Raw genomic sequence first — 18,875 nt, 5'->3', positions numbered from 1 at the left:
ACTAAAGTTGATTACACATGCTTTGAATATAGGTGCATTAAGCTCTTTCAAAAAGGTTGGAGCATTCTCAGTCTTCTTGGCTTTCCCTTTGTCACCTATAGTTTTCTTTTTGTCAATCATGTCATCATAGTCAAGGCCAATAGCAATGTTTGCACATGGCTTATTCTTCTCATGATACTGTTTGACCAGTTCAGATGCATTTCTGAAAGATTTCATGTTTACTTCATTCTTTTCTAGCTTCTCCCTTAACACTACTTCAATTTCATTTGCACACTTGAGCTTGTTCTTGAGATAAGCATTTTCTTGTTTTAAAGCTTCAAGCTCAACTAACAACAATTCAGTTTCTTGCTTCTCACTCTCGAGCTTCTTATTTATCTTTGTTAATCTGCTAACTTCTTCATTAGCAGCAACCATGCTTGTGTGAATGTGAAACATTTCTGTGCTCATCTTTTCAATAGTTTCCTTGCATTGATTCACGTTTAAATCAATAGTGGTAAGAGTTGGTGTATGTGCTTTTGATGAGGATGATTCACCTTGCTCCAAAGCCATTAGAGCATAGTTTCCAACTTCCTCATCTTCATCATTATCTAAATCATCCCAACTCTTTCCCTCCGCAATGTAAGCTTTGCTCTGTTGCTTTTTCAGAAGAGCTTCATACTTTGCTTCCAGTTCAAGATAAGCTTTGTCTTTCTTCGCCTTCTTAGGTTTCCTGCATTCTGTAGTAAAGTGTCCTAGTTCATCACAATTGAAGCACCTTATATTAGATCTGTCAATAGATCCAGTTTTGTAACCACTCTTGTTGTTAGAATTGTACTTCCTTTCTCTTTCTAGCTATTATCTTTGTTGAAGGATAGTCCTTTATTTCTGAAGTACCTTGGCTTATTTACTCTAATGTTAGAGAATTTTCTAGCTAAATAGGCCATTGATTGATCTAGCTCATCCAATTCTTCAAGAGTGTAGAACTCATCATTTTCCAACTCTAGTATGACTTGCTCCTGTGAATCATTTGTTCTCTGCTCACTTGTTGAGGCAACTAAAGTTTGAGATCTTAGTTCATCATTGAAGGATTGGCTTTCATTTACAATTAAAGCACTTGATCCATCCACACCATATCATTGACTAGATCTCAACGATTGCCTTTGAATCATCTCTAGTTCATATGTTTTGAGAATTCCATATAGAACTTCCAGAGTTATTCTGCTTAAGTCTCTCCCTTCCCTGATTGTTGAGATTTTCTGTTCCAAATGGCCAGGGAGAGTAAGCAAGAACTTTAGATTTACCTCTTCAGCTTCATAGTATTTATCATGAAGCTGCAAGTCATTTATCAGCTTATTGAATCTTTCAAACACATTAGTAATTCTTTTCTTAGGCTTAACCATGAAACCCTCATACTGTGAAATCAGTATCCTTCTTTGATTAGATCTAACCTCCTCAGTTCCTTCACTGAGTATTTCAATCTTCTCCCATATTTGCTTGGCAGTGTCTCAGTTAATAATATTATTGTACATCACATTGTCAAGTGACTCTATCAATATCAATTGCAAGCTGCTATCTAGGGAGACTTTCTCCTTTTTAGGATTTGAATACTCAGCTGGATCTTTAGGAGCATATTGAGCTAGTATGACCATGTCTCCATCTGTAGATTCCTCAACTCTTACCATAGAAATGAAGGGTCCATTCTTAAGGATCTGAATGTGGAGTGGATTGGCCATCCTGATAAACAGCATCATTTTCTTTTTCCAAAGAGTGTAGTTAGCTTTGTCAAAGATAAGAATTTTGATGTTACTGATTTTCTGTGTGTTCATTCTTCCAAGATCCTGAATCTGTTTACTTTCAGATTTTGCTCTGATACCACTTGTTAGGTAATGAATCACACACAGAGGGGGTGAATGTGTTTTTCTGATTTTAGGCTTTTCTTGAAAGTTAATGGTTGAACAAAGTAAATTAAATCTTGTATAGAAAAGTGTTCATGCAGAATTTAAACTTGCAAAAAATTAAGAAAACACATCTTCAAAACTCACTTAATTTTTATATTAAAAATTAAGACTGTTTTGCTACAAAATTTCTACGCTCTTTGATGTTAAAGAGATCAGCTTCTTCTTGAGAGTGATACAAGAGATTTGATCTAAATTGTTACATCTAACTAGAGGATCAGTGTTAACTTTATAACTCAGTTAACTGCTGGTTTACTCAGTGGATAATAAACATGCTATTAGCTTTTCTAAACTGTCACTTGTCATTTCTATTTATAGAAAAGCAAATCTTCCATTTCTGGCTTAGCATATCATTTAGCTTCCCGTGTTTACTTTAATCTTCCTCTGTCAGTTAATTTTCGCCATTGATCTTGCACACTCTTCAAGCTGCTTTTTGTAGACTTGTCAATCCAGCTGTTGGATTTTTTGTTGATTGTTTATCTTGGATATTGAACTGATCTGCAATTCTGTACTTTGAGACTGTACTTCAAGATCTCCAGTTTGAATTAATAGAACACTTGACATCTCGATAAGTACATAGGCTTATCAAGATCTCTAGCACTCCATATTGAGTTTGACTTGTAGAGGTCTTCAGCTTGTCGAGATCTCTAGTCTTCATATCTTCACTTTGACTTATCGATAACTCTGAGTTCTCTAGTGAAGGAATGACTTGTCGATATCTCCAATCTTCAGTTCTTTAAATTGGCTTGTCGATATCTTCTTGAGTTCTCGAGTAGCTTTCCTGACTTCTCCACTCCCGGTGGATATTGCTCATTCGTCGAGTAGATATATAGCTCATCCGTCGAGTAAATATTGCTTATCCGTCGAGTAGATATTGTTCATCCGTCGAGTAGATATTGCTCATCCATCGAGTAGATATTGATTATCTGTCGGTACTCTCTGGAGTTCTCGAATGACTTCTCTATAATATTAAATCTGTGACTTGTAGAGATCTTGACTTAGAATATTTTTCTCCAAACAGATTTATTCAACTCCAAGCTTCTTCAAAATTCTTCTGAGGCATGATCTTATTGATCTTCTTCCAGATAGAATCCTTAGGCTTGACATTTTTTTAGGAAAAAGACTCCAGTCTGCTCCTTTGCATTTTTACAGACTTTAATTGTTACAAGTACAAAACACAAATTAAGATAAAAATACAACTTACTTAGGGTTGACAAATTGTCTTAGTCTTGTTAAAGTACAGGCATGTCTTTTATAACACATAGTTTTCACTCTTGATTCTATTGTTCTCTAAGGTTTGATCCCTAAAACTAACATACATAGACTTAAGAAATAATCTTAATTTATAGATATCATCAGTATCAAATGCAATAGTAGACTGAGTTACCTTTAATTCAGCGTTGTCGGCCTCAACATTAGCATTTGCCATAAGAGCATAATTGATCCCATCATCTAAGTCTGATGAATCATCCCAGTTTCTCTTCTTTGAGATCAAAGCTTGTTTCTTCTCAGCTCTGAGTTTCTGCAGTCAGCTGTAAAGTGTCCAAGTCCATCACAGTTGTAACATCTTTCTTTTGACTTGTCCGGTTTTCCAGATTTAACTTCCTTCCAATCAGTATATCTTCATGTTGTTCCTCTTATCAGAATTTGAGGAACTGGAACCTTTCTTGGAAAATCTTCTCCCTTTTCTGAAGTTCTTGTAGACCATCTTCTTGAAACTTTTAACCAGTAGGGCAGCCATTTGATCCATATCTTCATTGTTGTTGTGATTACTCTCAGTATCTGATTCAGTATCAGGATTTGAGTCATCATCAGAATTTGATGATTCAGTATCTGACTTAGCAATCATGATTTTCACTTTAGAGTAGCTTTTCTTCATAGCTTTCTTCTTTGGCTTCTCTTCAACTTTGAGTGCAACTGGTCTAGTTTTTGATCCTTTCCTCTTGATTCTTTGTTTTATCTCTAGTTCATGAGTTTTCAGAATTCCATAGATCTCATCTAGAGGTGTTTTATCAATTTCATAGTTATCCCTTATTGATGTGACCTTATAATCCCACTTTTCAGGGAGAGCAAGTAGGAACTTCAGGTTTGAGTCTTCTAAATCATATTCTTTATCGACAAGGGATAAGTTATTCAGCAACTTCTGAAATCTGTCACAGATCTTAGTTAATGACTCATTGTCCTTTAAGTCAAAATGCTCATATTGTTGAGTAAGTATTGTCAACCTGTTCTTCTTGATAGCAGTTGTACCTTGACACTTTACTTTTAAAGCATCCCATATCTCTTTTCCTGTTTTACATCCAATGACTCTATTGGACATAACACTATTAAGACTGATGTGCGGGATATGTCGAACCTTAGCATCCATCAAGATAGACGAGATATTTTCAGAAGAGTAGTCCTTCCTGTCTTTTGTTAGGGCGGAAAACACGCGCTAATAATACACGCAAGTATACATGTTCGCAAGTAAGATAGAATACTTTCTAGTTCATTCCCACCGAAACTCAGACTAATTATGTTCAATTAACACTTACTCACCAATGTGTAATTACTTCTCAATGTCAAGACAATAACACTTAGATTTGATTAACTAATTATTAACTATAATTAACTATGAGAATTAAACACTTAATTGACACTTGAATTAACAATATTTAACACTCATGAGATCACAACTTCATTACTACTTCCTTCAATAGTTATTGTTATTACCCTCAGCATGTAAAGGTGATGATATTAATCGAACAACACGAAACTGATAAAAGCCAACTTTCATTGTACTAATACCATTCTACCAAGCATCCACAATTAAGATAGAAGTCGAATAGGCATCGATTATGTTGAGACCCTATATGTCTACAGAATTTGACAACATAATGATTTAAGCACAAGTTATTCCTTATGATTACTTAGGGCAAGTAAAACGGCTAGAGTTACCCACTAATCATGCATACACATACATGAACCTATGCTAGCATGGCAAGTTCTAAACCTCGAGATCCACCGTCGCTTCACAAGAGATTAACACCTTATCTTATATGTTCGCGACGCACATAAGACGAATAAGCACAACCAATACTAGATGTCATACAATCATCACACACTAAGGTATTAAACAACTAACTAAAGAATTCCATAGTAAATCCGTTACGACCCCATGATCACGATTAGCCCATGATAGAACTCATCGTCACCATGGGTTCATATGAAAACATGATAATAACACACGAGAATAATTACTAAAACTACTTATATTAAACCAGAGTACGTCACAAGAGTAAATAGGTTCAAAGTAAAGAAAACTAGCATTCACTGTTACAACGAAATAAAGAATCACAAGAAAATATGCTTCCTCTTCGTTGCGGTGTGCTAAAACGGTCTTCTTCCTTATCTCCTTGCTCCTCGATTGATACTGCGATTCAACACCACGTGAAACGTCTCTGAAAACTACTTATATAGGAGTCCCACAAAACCCAGCTATCTCAGAAGCTGGAAGCTCAACAGAATTAGGAGTCTAAAAATAATTATTTTAATTTACGTCCCTGAGCGGCCGCTCAGCAATCGTGAGCGGGCGCTCAGCTTCCTGAGCAGTCGCTCAGCAGAGCTGAGCGGGCGCTCAGATCCCTTCTGGAAAATACTCTGTTTTTCTTCCGTTCTTCGCTACATTCTGCTCCTATCTTCCCACTTGCAATGCCAAACACATGCCAAGGCTTATTCTTGATGAAATCTCTCCACAAATGCAAGTAATACCCTGAAATGCACAAACACTAGAAAAACGCATCAAATACACCAAATATTTGATTTCAAGACATCAATTTAAGCTATTATAAGACGTTCTAAGTGGTATAAAATGCCACTTATCACACCCCCAAACTTAAATCGATGCTTGACCTTAAGCGTCACAGACTCAAAAACAAAACAAAAACATGCATGAATGTAATCTTTATGAAATGCAGCGATCCCCCTCACTACGACTAAACCAACCAACTCATGACATCTCAACAAATGCAATTAGGCGAATAAAGTTCAATCAAATCATGCAAACTAACATACAACCAGAAACATGGTGTGTGCGGATGCTTAACATATATGTTTCGAACTAGATCAATTATCATAACTCAACTATCCTCTAGGCAATCACATGATTATACGAAGAATAAATTTCTAGGCACAAAATGACTTATAACACTTCAAGATTACTGGAGCTTATTACGGAATCATGCTTTTTCATTTAACACAACAATAATGATTATTTGACCGTGCAATGAGTGAGGTCCACAAAAGACTTATACAATGGCATCCATTTAGCGAGCGTTAGGTTAGCGGATCCCAGACTTTAAAAGTCTTAGGTCACTAGGCACAAAGTCCCCTAAGAACTTAAGAACTTAATAACTCGAATACCAAAGAGCCCACTCGTGATCAATTATGCATTAACTCTTTATTTTATTTTATTTCTTTTCTTTGTTTTCTTTTCTTTTTTTTCTTTTTTTTCTATCTATTTTTTTTTCAAATTTCTGAGCAAGTGCTTTTCGCTCCATCTTGCTCAACCCTAGACTACTCGCATAAAAATACGAGCCAACTACTAGCCATTTGACGCCTAGCCACGATTAGTAATAAATTCCAATTTTTACTCCAATTTTTCTTTTCATGCCTTTTATCACTAAGAACATATTATAAATTCTAAGCATAATCAATAGATTAACCTTGAAAACCATCAAACCATGACAACAATATAGTCCTTAAGCATTCTCTAAGACTTAGTGAAATTACATGTGTTTCTAGCATGCACGTCAACCTACAAGACTCAACATCACTCTAACGCTATCACTACACTCGCATCAACATCACAAATTAATTGGTAAAGCAATGCAAAAAGGATCATGGTATATGCATGAGCTACATGACATGATGAATAAAGCTATAAAATAAATAAATAAAACTATATGGCAAAAATATGCAATTATATGAACTAAACTATCATGAATATGCAACTATATGACACACACACAAATATTCCTTAACTACCACCCCCAAACTTAAAATCTTCACTATCCCCAGTAAAGGTAGTAGAAATGAACACAGGGTATACCTACTTGGAGAAATCATCATCATCACCCTCAGAGGGTGGAGTATCAGGAGGCGGATATGCAGAGTCCTCACCAAAAATGGGCCACTGGATGTCAGCTCCAAGGCCTCTAAAAGCAGTCCCAAGTACAAGGGTGAGCTCATGAGCAAACCTGCTCTGCGTCTCGTACATAGTATCCATCCTCCTCGACAGCCTCCTATACTGGGCATCAACCATACCAGCACCCTCCTGAGCTCTAGAAGAGCCTGCCTCATCATGCCCCGGTCTCGCCATGGTAGCACCAGCTGCTAGACGTCCTCCTGGAAGACGATAACCCAGCCCATGCTCCTCGGGCTCTCCACCAGTCCACTCCTGCATCGCATTCAGAGTCCCGGAATCAATAGAAGCGGCCAGCAGCTGCAACTGCTCGTGAGAAGGCCACTGAACTCCCACTGCTCGGCAAAGCTTTGTAACAGTAGATGCATAAGGGATGTTCATGTGCTTCGTTCCCCTCAAAAACTTCAGAATTCCTTGGTAGATGAACTCACCAAGGTCCACATAGTACTCCTCATTCAAAATACCCCATAACAGTTGTGCTCGCTCAACAGTAACCTCATGTGCATGTGAAGTAGGCAGAATATTAGCACAAATAAAGGCATTCCATGCACGGGCAAACCTATTCATCACAATCGCCGGAAAATGACGATACTCGTTAGTCCCAGTCTTGAACGTCCAAACCGTGCCCGGCCTACAGAGAGTAGCACAAATCAAATCCAAGTCAAAATCTTCAGCAGTCTTCTCATTCCAATTCTCCTCCGTGGGCTTCCTCTTTTGCTGCCCAATCACACGGCGAATCACCGCGGGATGATAATCCACCGTCAGCCCACGCACAACAGAAAACCCATTCTTTTCAGCCTTTGCGTTCGCATAGAACTCGCGAACCACGCTCATCGAAACTGCCTCTGGTGACTCACAAAAATAAATCCAACCCTTTTCAGCAATCATCGGCAACAACTCACCATCCCTCCCCAATGGTAAGAATCCCCTCTCCTTCAAAATCGGCTTACCCAGAAGCCTAGTATACTCCTCCTCAGCAGCCCTATCAAACAAATGAGGTCTCGCAGCAGTACCCCTCGAAGAATCAGCAGTAGGAACAGTGCAGCGACTATCAATAGTCCTGGATCTCTTGGGTGCCATTGAAACTGAGAAAAAGTGCTTAAGAATTGTGTTTTTGAATATGGGAGAGAGTTTAAGGTTTGAAAGTGTATCGGGGAGTATATGGAATAGTTGTATGTATATATAGGGTAGAGATTAGGTTAAAATTTAATTAGGAGTGGGGTTGAGGGTTAAAAATGTGGGTAATGGGAAAATAATTCGTGGGTAGTGGGGTTGTGTTTGTATTTTTATGTTTTCTGATTTTTTTGTGTTTTTTATTAGACTAAAAAAAATTCAAGCAGTTGGGCCCTGAGCGGTCGCTCAGCAAAGCTGAGCGGGTGCTCAGGGACCTTCTGGAAAAATATTTTCTTGCCCTGGTTTTTCTGATTTTTTTTTGGTTTTGGATAGGTTTCTAACTTCTAAGGGTTCCTATAACAACAAATCATGGGTTGCCTCCCAAGAAGCGCTTCTTTTTCGTCATTAGCTTGACGTAGCGTACCTTACTCAAGTTGACAATAAAACGGCACTAACCACTTCCCGGTTTGCCGTGTCCCCATAGTAATGCTTCAACCGCTGACCATTAACCTTGAATGCTTGGCCCGGATCATTCTCAAAAATCTCCACCGCTCCATGTGGAAACACAGTTTTGACAATAAAAGGTCCAGACCACCTTGATTTTAACTTTCCAGGAAAAAGTCGGAGACGAGAGTTGAATAAAAGAACTTGCTGCCCCGGCGCAAATGACTTAGGATACAGCTTCCTGTCGTGCCACCTTTTCACTTTTTCCTTGTACATTTGTTGTTCTCGTACGCTTGGAGTCGAAATTCATCAAGTTCATTTAACTGAAGCATTCGCTTCTTACCAGCTGCATCTAGATCAAGGTTCAACTTCTTCAATGCCCAATAGGCTTTATGCTCAAGCTCCGCAGGTAAATGACATCCCTTACCATACACAAGTTGAAACGGGGACATCCCAAGTGGAGTCTTGTATGCTGTTCTGTAAGCCCAAACAGCTTCATCGAGCTTTAAAGACCAATCCTTTCTTGACGAACAAACAACTTTCTCTAGAATGCGCTTGATCTCTCTATTAGACACTTCCGCTTGACCATTCATTTGTGGATGATAGGCAGTAGCAACACGATGATTCACATTGCAGAAATGCGACCCCTCGTCACTTATGATCACAAGTTACGTTCCAAACCTTGTGAAAATCTGCTTATGAAGAAAATTCAACACTACCTTTGCATCATTCGTCGGTAGAGCCTTGACTTCTACCCATTTTGAGACATAATCGACTGCCAGCAACATGTACTGATTATTGCAGGACGAGATAAATGGCCCCATGAAATTGATTCCCCAAACATCAAAGACCTCGACTTCAAGCATTACATTTAACAGCATCTCATCCTTCCTCATAAGATTCCCCACTCTTTGGCAATGATCACACCTTAAAACAAACTGATGAGCATCCTTAAACAAAGTAGGCCAGAAAAAACCTGCTTGCAGAATACGAGCTGCCGTCTTCTCACCACCATAATGTCCACCATAAACTGTGGAGTGGCAGTCTCGTAATATCCCCTCCGTCTCACAGAATGGGATACATCTCCTGATGATCTGGTTAGCTTCCTGTCTAAACAAATATGGTTCATCCCACATGTACCACTTCACCTCATGCAGAAACTTCTTCTTTTGAGCTGTATTCATATTAGGAGGCATTATATTGCTGAAAAGATAGTTCATAATATCTGCAAACCATGGTTCTTCCTCCTGAACTGCGAACAACTGCTCATCCGGAAAAGATTCGTTGATCAATGTATTATCATGTGAAGTAGAATCGGGATTCTCTAATCTAGAGAGATGGTCAGCTACTTGATTCTCGGTACCTTTTTTATCCTTGATCTCTAACTCAAATTCCTGTAGCAAGAGCACCCAACGAATAAGTCTAGACTTCGAATCCTTCTTGGAAACCAGATAGCGAATGGCCGCATGATCAGTGAACACTGTCACCTTTGTCCCAAGCAAATAAGATCGAAATTTTTCGAAACCAAAGACTATAGCCAAGAGCTTCTTCTCAGTAGTGGTGTAGTTCATTTGAGCTCCATTTAGAATCTTACTAGCATAGTAGACCACATGAAAGAGATTATTCTTGCGCTGCCCAAGAACTGCTCCCACTGCATAATCACTCGCATCACATATCATCTCAAAAGGCTCTGTCCAATCAGGTGCTGTAATAACCGGTGCTGTTATTAAACTCTTCTTGAGAGTCTCGAATGCCTCCAAACATTCATCATCGAATTTGAAAGGCACATCCTTCTCGAGCAAGTTGCACAACGGCTTTGATATCTTCGAGAAGTCCTTGATGAAATGCCGATAAAAACCCGCATGACCAAGAAAACTACGGATTTTTTTCACAGAAATAGGTGGTGGAAGATTTTCAATGACTCCCACCTTGGCTTTGTCCACCTCGAGACCCTTACTAGATACCTTATGCCCAAGAATAATGCCTTCACACACCATAAAGTGACATTTTTCCCAATTGAGCACCAAATTAGTTTCTACACACCTTTTGAGCACCGCACGAAGATTATTCAAACATTCATCATACGAATGTCCAAAGACGGAGAAGTCGTCCATGAACACCTTGACATTATTTCCAATCATATTAGAGAATATAGCCATCATACATCTCTGAAAAGTGGCAGGTGCGCCACATAAGCCAAACGAAACTCTACGAAAAGCAAACGTGCCAAATGGACAAGTGAAGGTAGTCTTTTCTTGATCCTCTGGTGCAATACATATCTGATTATACCCCGAATAGCCATCCAGAAGAAAATAATACTCATGACCGGCCAACCTGTCAAGCAGCTGATCAATAAATGGAAGAGGGAAGTGATCCTTCCTCGTGGCCTTGTTCAACTTTCTGTAATCCATGCATACCCTCCATCCTGTAACTGTTCGAGTGGGAATGAGCTCGTTATTCTCATTTGCTACCATAGTAATACCTCCTTTCTTAGGTAAACATTGCACGGGGCTCACCCAAGAACTGTCAGAAATAGGATAAATGATTCCTGCATCCAGCCACTTCAGAATTTCTTTCTTCACCACTTCTTTCATGATAGGATTAAGTCTTCGTTGTTGCTCACCAGTCGGCTTACTAGCTTCCTCTAGCAGAATTTTATGCATGCAGTATGAAGGGTTGATCCCTTTGATGTCTGCTATAGTCCATCCGATAGCCGATTTGAATTCTCTCAAGATCCTCAAAAGCTTGTCCTCCTCACTACCTGAAAGGTCAAATGCAATAATAATAGGTAAAGTAGATGCGTCACCTAAAAAAGCATACCTCAAGTGTTCAGGCAATGGTTTAAGCTCCAAAGTAGGTGCGTCCTCAATAGATGGTTTGATCTTTTCTTCAGTATTTTTGAGGTCAGAAGTACCAAGAGATTCAAATGGCATGTCTAGCTTTCGCCTCCAAGGAGAAGCATTTAGATATTGTAGTTGCTCATTGCCATCCTCATCATAACTGTCAAAGTCCCCCACTAAGGCTTTCTCTAATGCATAAGACATTAGCATATGATCAAGTTCTGAAGTAACCGCATAACCAATCAAATCCACCTTTAAGAACTCCTCGTCTTCTGTAGGGAATTTCATCTCTTTGAATACATTGAATGTCACATCCTGATCCTGCACCCTCATAGTAAGTTCACCTTTCTGCACATCTATCAAGGTACGGCCTGTAGCTAAGAAAGGTCTCCCCAAGATTATGGGAATCTTCTTATCTTCCTCGAAATCCAGAATAACAAAGTCTGTAGGAAGGAAGAGTTTATCCACCTTTACTAGCACATCCTCCACTATGCCTCGTGGGTATGTAATAGAACGATCAGCCAATTATAGAGACATGTAGGTGGGCTTTGGATCTGGCAAATTCAACTTTTTGAAGATAGACAACGGCATCAGATTGATGCTTGCTCCCAAATCACACAGGCACTTGTCAAAAGAAAACTTGCCAATGGTGCAAGGAATGGTGAAGCTACCTAGATCTTTAAGCTTTGGAGGTAATTTTTGTTGCAGCACAACACTGCACTCTTCCGTTAGAGCAACGGTCTCTAGGTCATCCAGTTTCACCTTCCTTGAAAGAATACTCTTCATAAATTTCACATAACTAGGCATTTATTCCAGAGCCTCAGGGAAAGGTATATTGATGTGAAGTTTCTTGAACACCTCCAGAAACTTACCGAACTGCTTATCCAGCTTTTGTTGTTGCAATCTCTTAGGGAAAGGTGGTGGAGGATAGAGTTATTTCTCCTATGTATTACCCTCAGGCAGAGTGTGTTCAACAGTAGTCTTCCTTGGTTTCACCGCTTTCTCCTTTTGCTTAGCTTCTTCATCACCAACTTCAGCTTCTCCGTCTTTTGATTTTTCAACATCAGCAACTTTTCCAGACCTTAAGGTAATAGCCTTGACTTGCTCTTTAGCTTCCTTTTTGCCTGGCACTTCAGTTTCACTGGGAAGTGTGCCAGGTTGACGATTGAGCACTGTATTGGCTATTTGACTGATTTGATTTTCCAAGGTCTTGATAGAAACAGCCTGACTTTTGCACAACAGCTTGAGTTCCTCAAAATCAGCACTAGAAGGTGGAGCTGCACCTCCTTGTTGAGGATATGATTGCCTTTGAGCATAATGCTATGGTTGCTGGAATCCAGGTGGATTAAACTGTTTACTTACGCCTTGCTGATATGGTTGCTGAATAGCATTCTGATTATTGCTCTAGCTGAAATTAGGATGATTTCTGTTGTTGGGATGATAAGTAGCTGGCACAAGTTGCTGCGGTCGCTGATAATTGTTCACATACTGAACAGATTCATTAATAAGAGAACACTGATCCGTAGCATGAGAACCTGCACAAAGTTCACAGACCATAGCTATCTGATTGACTCCATATGTGGCTAGAGAATCGACCTTCATAGACAGCGCTTGGAGCTACGCTGCAATAGTTGTAGCTGCATCAACTTCCAGAATACCTGCTACCTTCCCAGGCATCATCCTTTGAGTTGGGTTTTGATGCTCATTTGCAACCATAGTCTCAATAAGATTATAAGCCTCAGTATAGCTTTTGGCCCACAAGGCGCCTCCAGCTGCTGCATCGAGCATGGGCCGAGATTGGGCCCCCAAACCATTATAGAAACCAGTGATCACCATCCAATCAGGCATACCATGATGTGGACACTTTCTCAACATCTCCTTGTAGCACTCCCAAGCTTCGCACATGGATTCTGTAGGTTGCTGAGCAAACTAAGTAAGAGAACTCCTCATAGCCGCAGTTTTCGCCATTGGATAAAACTTTACCAGGAACTTTTGCGCAAGATCTTTCCAAGTAGTGATGGACCCAGCTGGTTCATAATGTAACCAGTCCTTAACTTTATCCCTCAGAGAGAATGGGAAAAGCCTCAGCTTGATAGCCTCATCAGTCACACCATTATATTTGAAAGTACTACAAATCTCGATAAAATTCCTGATGTGCATGTTGGGGTCTTCAGTAGCAGCACCTCCAAAAAAACAGAATTCTGCACCATCTGAATAGTGCCCGGCTTGATTTCAAAAATGTTAGCCTGAATAGCCGGGTGAAGGATGCTTGACTGAATGTCATCAATTTTAGGCTGAGAAAAGTCCAAAGAGCTGGATCTGCCGGAACTATACGATCATCCATGATTACTGATTCTTTCTGCTCGCTCTCGTTATCCGAATCTTCAAAATCTATCTTCTCCGGAATATCAAGAACTTCGTCCGTCTCCTCAGCCGTATCTAAAGTCCTCTTACGAGTACGAGAACGAGCTTGCATAAACGCTCGCTAAAGTACCTGAAACACAACCGGAAACAATAAGTAACAAGTCTTAATCAATGAGTCCTAATGACCACCGATGGTAAGTACATAAACTAAACAAATATGCAGAGTCCCCGGCAGCGGCGCTAAAAAATTGTTAAGGCGGAAAACATGCACTAATAATACACGCAAGTATACGCGTTCGCAAGTAATATAAAATACTTTCTAGTTCGTTCCCACCGAGACTCAGAATAATTATGTTCAATTAACACTTACTCACCAATGTGTAATTACTTCTCAATGTCAAGACAATAACACTTAGATTTGATTAAGTAATTATTAACTACAATTAACTATGAGAATTAAACACTTAATTGACACTTGAATTAACAATATTAAACACTCACGAGATCACAACTTCATTACTACTTCCTTCAATAGTTATTGTTATTACCCTCGGCATGTAACGGTGATGACATTAATCGAATAACACGAAACTGATAAAAGCCAACTTTCATTATACTAATACCATTCTACCAAACATCCACAATTAAGATAGAAGTCGAATAGGCATCGATTATGTTGAGACCCTATATGTCTACAGAATTTGACAACATAACGATTTAAGCACAAGTTATTCCTTATGATTACACAGGGCAAGTAAAACGGCTAGAGTTACCCACTAATCATGCATACACATACATGAACCTATGCTAGCATGGCAAGTTCTAAACCTCGAGATCCACCGTTGCTTCACAAGAGATTAACACCCTATCTTATATGTTCACGACGCACATAAGACGAATAAGCACAACCAATACTAGATATCATACAATCATCACACACTAAGGTATTAAACAACTAACTAAAGAATTCCATAGTAAATCCGTTACGACCCCATGATCACGATTAGCCCATGATAGAACTCATCGTCACCATGGGTTCATATGAAAACATGATAATAATACACGAGAATAATTACTAAAACTACTTATATTAAACTAGAGTACGTCACAAGAGTAAATAGGTTCAAAGTAAAGAAAACTAGCATCCATTGTTACAACGAAATAAAGAATCATAAGAAAATATGCTTCCTCTTCGTTGCGGTGTGCTAAAACGGTCTTCTTCCTTATCTCCTCGCTCCTCGATTGATACTACGATTCAACACCACGTGAAACGTCTCTGAAAACTACTTATATAGGAGTCCCACAAAACCCAGCTATCTCAGAAGTTGGAAGCTCAACAGCATTAGGAGTCTAAAAATAATTATTTTAATTTACGTCCCTGAGCGGCCGCTCAGCAATCCTGAGCGGCCGCTCAGCTTCCTGAGCGGTCGCTCAGCAGGGCTGAGCGGGCGCTCAGACCCCTTCTGGAAAATACTCTTTTTTTCTTCCGTTCTTCGCTGCATTCTGCTCCTATCTTCCCACTTGCAATGCCAAACACATGCCAAGGCTTATTCTTGATGAAATCTCTCCACAAATGCAAGTAATACCCTGAAATACACAAACACTAGAAAAACCCATCAAATACACAAAATACTTGATTTCAAGACATCAATTTAAGCTATTATAAGACGTTCTAAGTGGTATAAAATGCCACTTATCATCTTTGTCTATCATCTTCTCTGGTTCTCCTGCAATCGAGACAGCTACCTTCATTGGTTTGTGAGGACCATCATAGATCCTGTTCAGATATTCAAGATCTGTGGCTTCCAACCACATGGTCATCCTGACTTTCCAGATTGGATATTCATGTATCTTCAGGATGGGCACCTTGATTGCTTCATACCTACTCATGTTGCTGCTTATCTGTGATGTGGCTGGGGATTGTGGCTTCGGATCCAGATTATGTGTTTCTTCTTCTCCTTTGTCTAACATGGTTGATTAATCGTCAGATCTTAAACTGTTTGTATGTCAACAGCAAACTCTGATACCAATTGTTAGGCCCTTAACCAACTGTAGAGGGGGTGAATACAGTTAGTATAATCAAATCGACAAAACTTCAACAGAATTAATAGTTTTTATATTATCTGATAAAAACTTATTACACAAGTACTCTCTCAAAAGGATGAACAAATATTCTTGAGAGCTGCTAGGTTTGCGAAAGATATAACAATATCGCAATACATATAGCATGAACCTAAACTATGCTTTATATAGAGTACAACTACCAATGTATAAGGAATCCTATTTTATTAACAACAAGTAAACTTATACTATTGCTTCTGAGATAAAGTCCTTCTCCGCCTTAAAGTTCCTGTTTCCTTTTCCTCTTCGAAGATCAGCTGATGTGACAAATACTGATTTCATTATTCGTTGACATCATCATCCGTCGAAATCATCATCCGTCAAATATTAACATCCGTTGATGTCATCATCATCCGTTGATGTACTTCATCATCATCCGTTGATACTTGTAATCATCATCGGTTGATACTTCTGATAGTTTCTGTTTGATATCATCAATTGCTCCTAACAATAACAATTTTGATTTATAATCTTTAGAAATATTTTATATTTTTTAATTTTTGAAACTTGACCAAATTTTATGAAATTTTGACATATTCTACTAAAATCAGCAAGAATTTCATAAATTTCATAATATTTTTATATCAAACTTTTACTCTGTCATTAACAAAAAAATTTAAAATATAGTATAATTGGATTTTAAATTTAAATAGTATAATATAATTTGGACTTTTAACAACAACATATTATTTTTTATGAAAATATCTAAAATGCACATTATATTATATTAACAATAAACAATTAATTAACTTTTCTAATTACAAAAATTAACATATTATTTTTTATTAACACATATACCAGAAATAGTATATTTTCTAATAATATATATATACCCAAAAATATCATATTAAAATTTTAGTTCAATTTTTATTGAAATATACATAAAAAAATCAATTAATTACATATTTTAATATATTATGAGCAATGTTGTAAAAAGTGGGAATCAGACTTAGTTAGTGGAGGAGATCAAACACTGAAGCCAGGTCGAGGACTACAATTGTTAAATTTTGAAGGATATACAGGCTAAAGCTGATATCAGACTTTAAGGATGGTAAAAGCTACATGGACTGTGAGTTGTAGTTATCTAGTCAAATTCTCATATGCATTTGTACTTAATGTTTTTGACATCATCAAATATTTATTGAACTTGTATATTATGCTAATTTACAAGTTGGGGGAGATTGTTAGATATATTTGTGATGTCATGCCTAATAATGATTTGTGTTTTATTTTCAGATCTTGACTAACAGGACAAATCAGGACTTAACTGAAAATCAGTACTTATACTGAAGTCAGAACTTAAGATATCAGAACTTAAGTTATCAGAACTTAAGATATCAGAAGATATTCATCAGAAGATAATATAAGAACTTAAGAAGACTTTCAGATAAGAAAGGCGGATGATTGAAAGGAAAGAAGATCAAGACTAAAACAAGAAGAGATATGCATGGAGAAGAATTCTATGAAGGATAGAAGACTTGGAGGAAAAGATAACTAATTGATATATTTTAGGATACAGAATTATATTCGATATCGATTAGAGCTTATCTTGTAATTGTGTGGTATATAAACACAACATAGGGTTTACACTAGAAGTGTTATCATTATCGAGAATATTATTCATTGTAACCCTAGTAGCTCTCGTGATATTTGTTCATCACTGAGAGAGAACGGTTCCATTGCAATACTGTTTTATTAATTAGATTATTCTTTGTTACATACTTGTGTTCTTAATTCGATTTGATTGTATTATACACTGTATTCAACCCCCTTCTACAGTGTGTGTGACCTAACAGTGAGCAACTTCTTTGTATACTTTGTTTTGTTCAAATTTTCAGTAAAAATTGTAGCACCTATCAGTTTTATCTACTATTTCTTTATTCTGTATCTTTAGGATGTTTTGTTATCATCAAGTTTCTCTTAATTTATGGCTACAATTTCAGTAGACATAAATTGGGGGAGATTGTTAGGAATATGTTGTGAACTTGATGATAAATTAAACAAAACACCTTAGTAGATTTAACTTAGTGTATTTTGTAACACTCGACGGATGATCAAATATAGTACCGACGGATGATTTAATATAGTCCCGACGGATGACGATTTGACATCCACCGGGTGAGTAGCTTATGTAACAAATAAGTATTATAGTACATTTCTGCAAATAATTTGTGTAGATTCTGTAGGAGCATATGAGTCATGTTGACTACTAGTGGATATACAAAATAGGTTGATTAATTATAAATATGAGATGTCTTGTAATTCTGTATAAGTGAAATGGAGTCAAGTGACAAATAGCTACCCGATGGATGATCAACAAAACTACCTAACGGATGGAAAACATGTACCCGATGGATGATCAAATTCAAATATCTGTTGACAGTGACAACACAGTCACATACGTTGGGTGTTTGCAAAAGGAATGTGGCAGCCTGTTTAGCAGGAATTTGAGAACAAAGAAGCATTACCATTTCCATGATATTATGAAGATATTCAAAGATGCTGGAATAGAGTAGTGAAGCAGCATGAAGTTAGACTAGATATGTTTTCTTTTATTATCTTGTCTTATTGTCATGTAAACTTGATGATATATAAACCAAGTGTAGCTAGTAGAACAATTAACTAAGCACACACATTTTCAGAGAAACATTTTCAAGTTGTATTCTATAGCATTTCTCTATAAGTTTAGTTGTTTGAACTTGTAAGCAGTTGTGAGCTATTCAAACTTCACAGAGTTCTCATTCGATATATATATATATATATATATATATATATATATTTGGTGGATACTTTCAAATCCATCAGAAAGTTTTAAAAGCTTGTGTTTTTATTACTTTGTGTTTTGATTTATATAACTACATCCTTCCGCAATCTGCA

General features: G+C 37.7%; 1 non-coding gene across 1 annotated transcript; it reads left to right on the top strand.

Moving 5' to 3' along the window:
* Nucleotides 1–13,359: 13,359 nt before the first annotated feature.
* On the top strand, nucleotides 13,360–13,466 carry LOC141694428 (small nucleolar RNA R71). The gene has a single exon (XR_012563735.1). It is a non-coding gene; the product is annotated as a small nucleolar RNA R71 (small nucleolar RNA).
* Nucleotides 13,467–18,875: the final 5,409 nt, after the last annotated feature.

This window comes from Apium graveolens, chromosome 10 (assembly GCF_009905375.1).
Source record: "Apium graveolens cultivar Ventura chromosome 10, ASM990537v1, whole genome shotgun sequence".
In the NCBI taxonomy this organism is placed as follows: domain Eukaryota; kingdom Viridiplantae; phylum Streptophyta; class Magnoliopsida; order Apiales; family Apiaceae; genus Apium; species Apium graveolens.
This window is presented reverse-complemented; position numbering and strand designations above follow the sequence as displayed.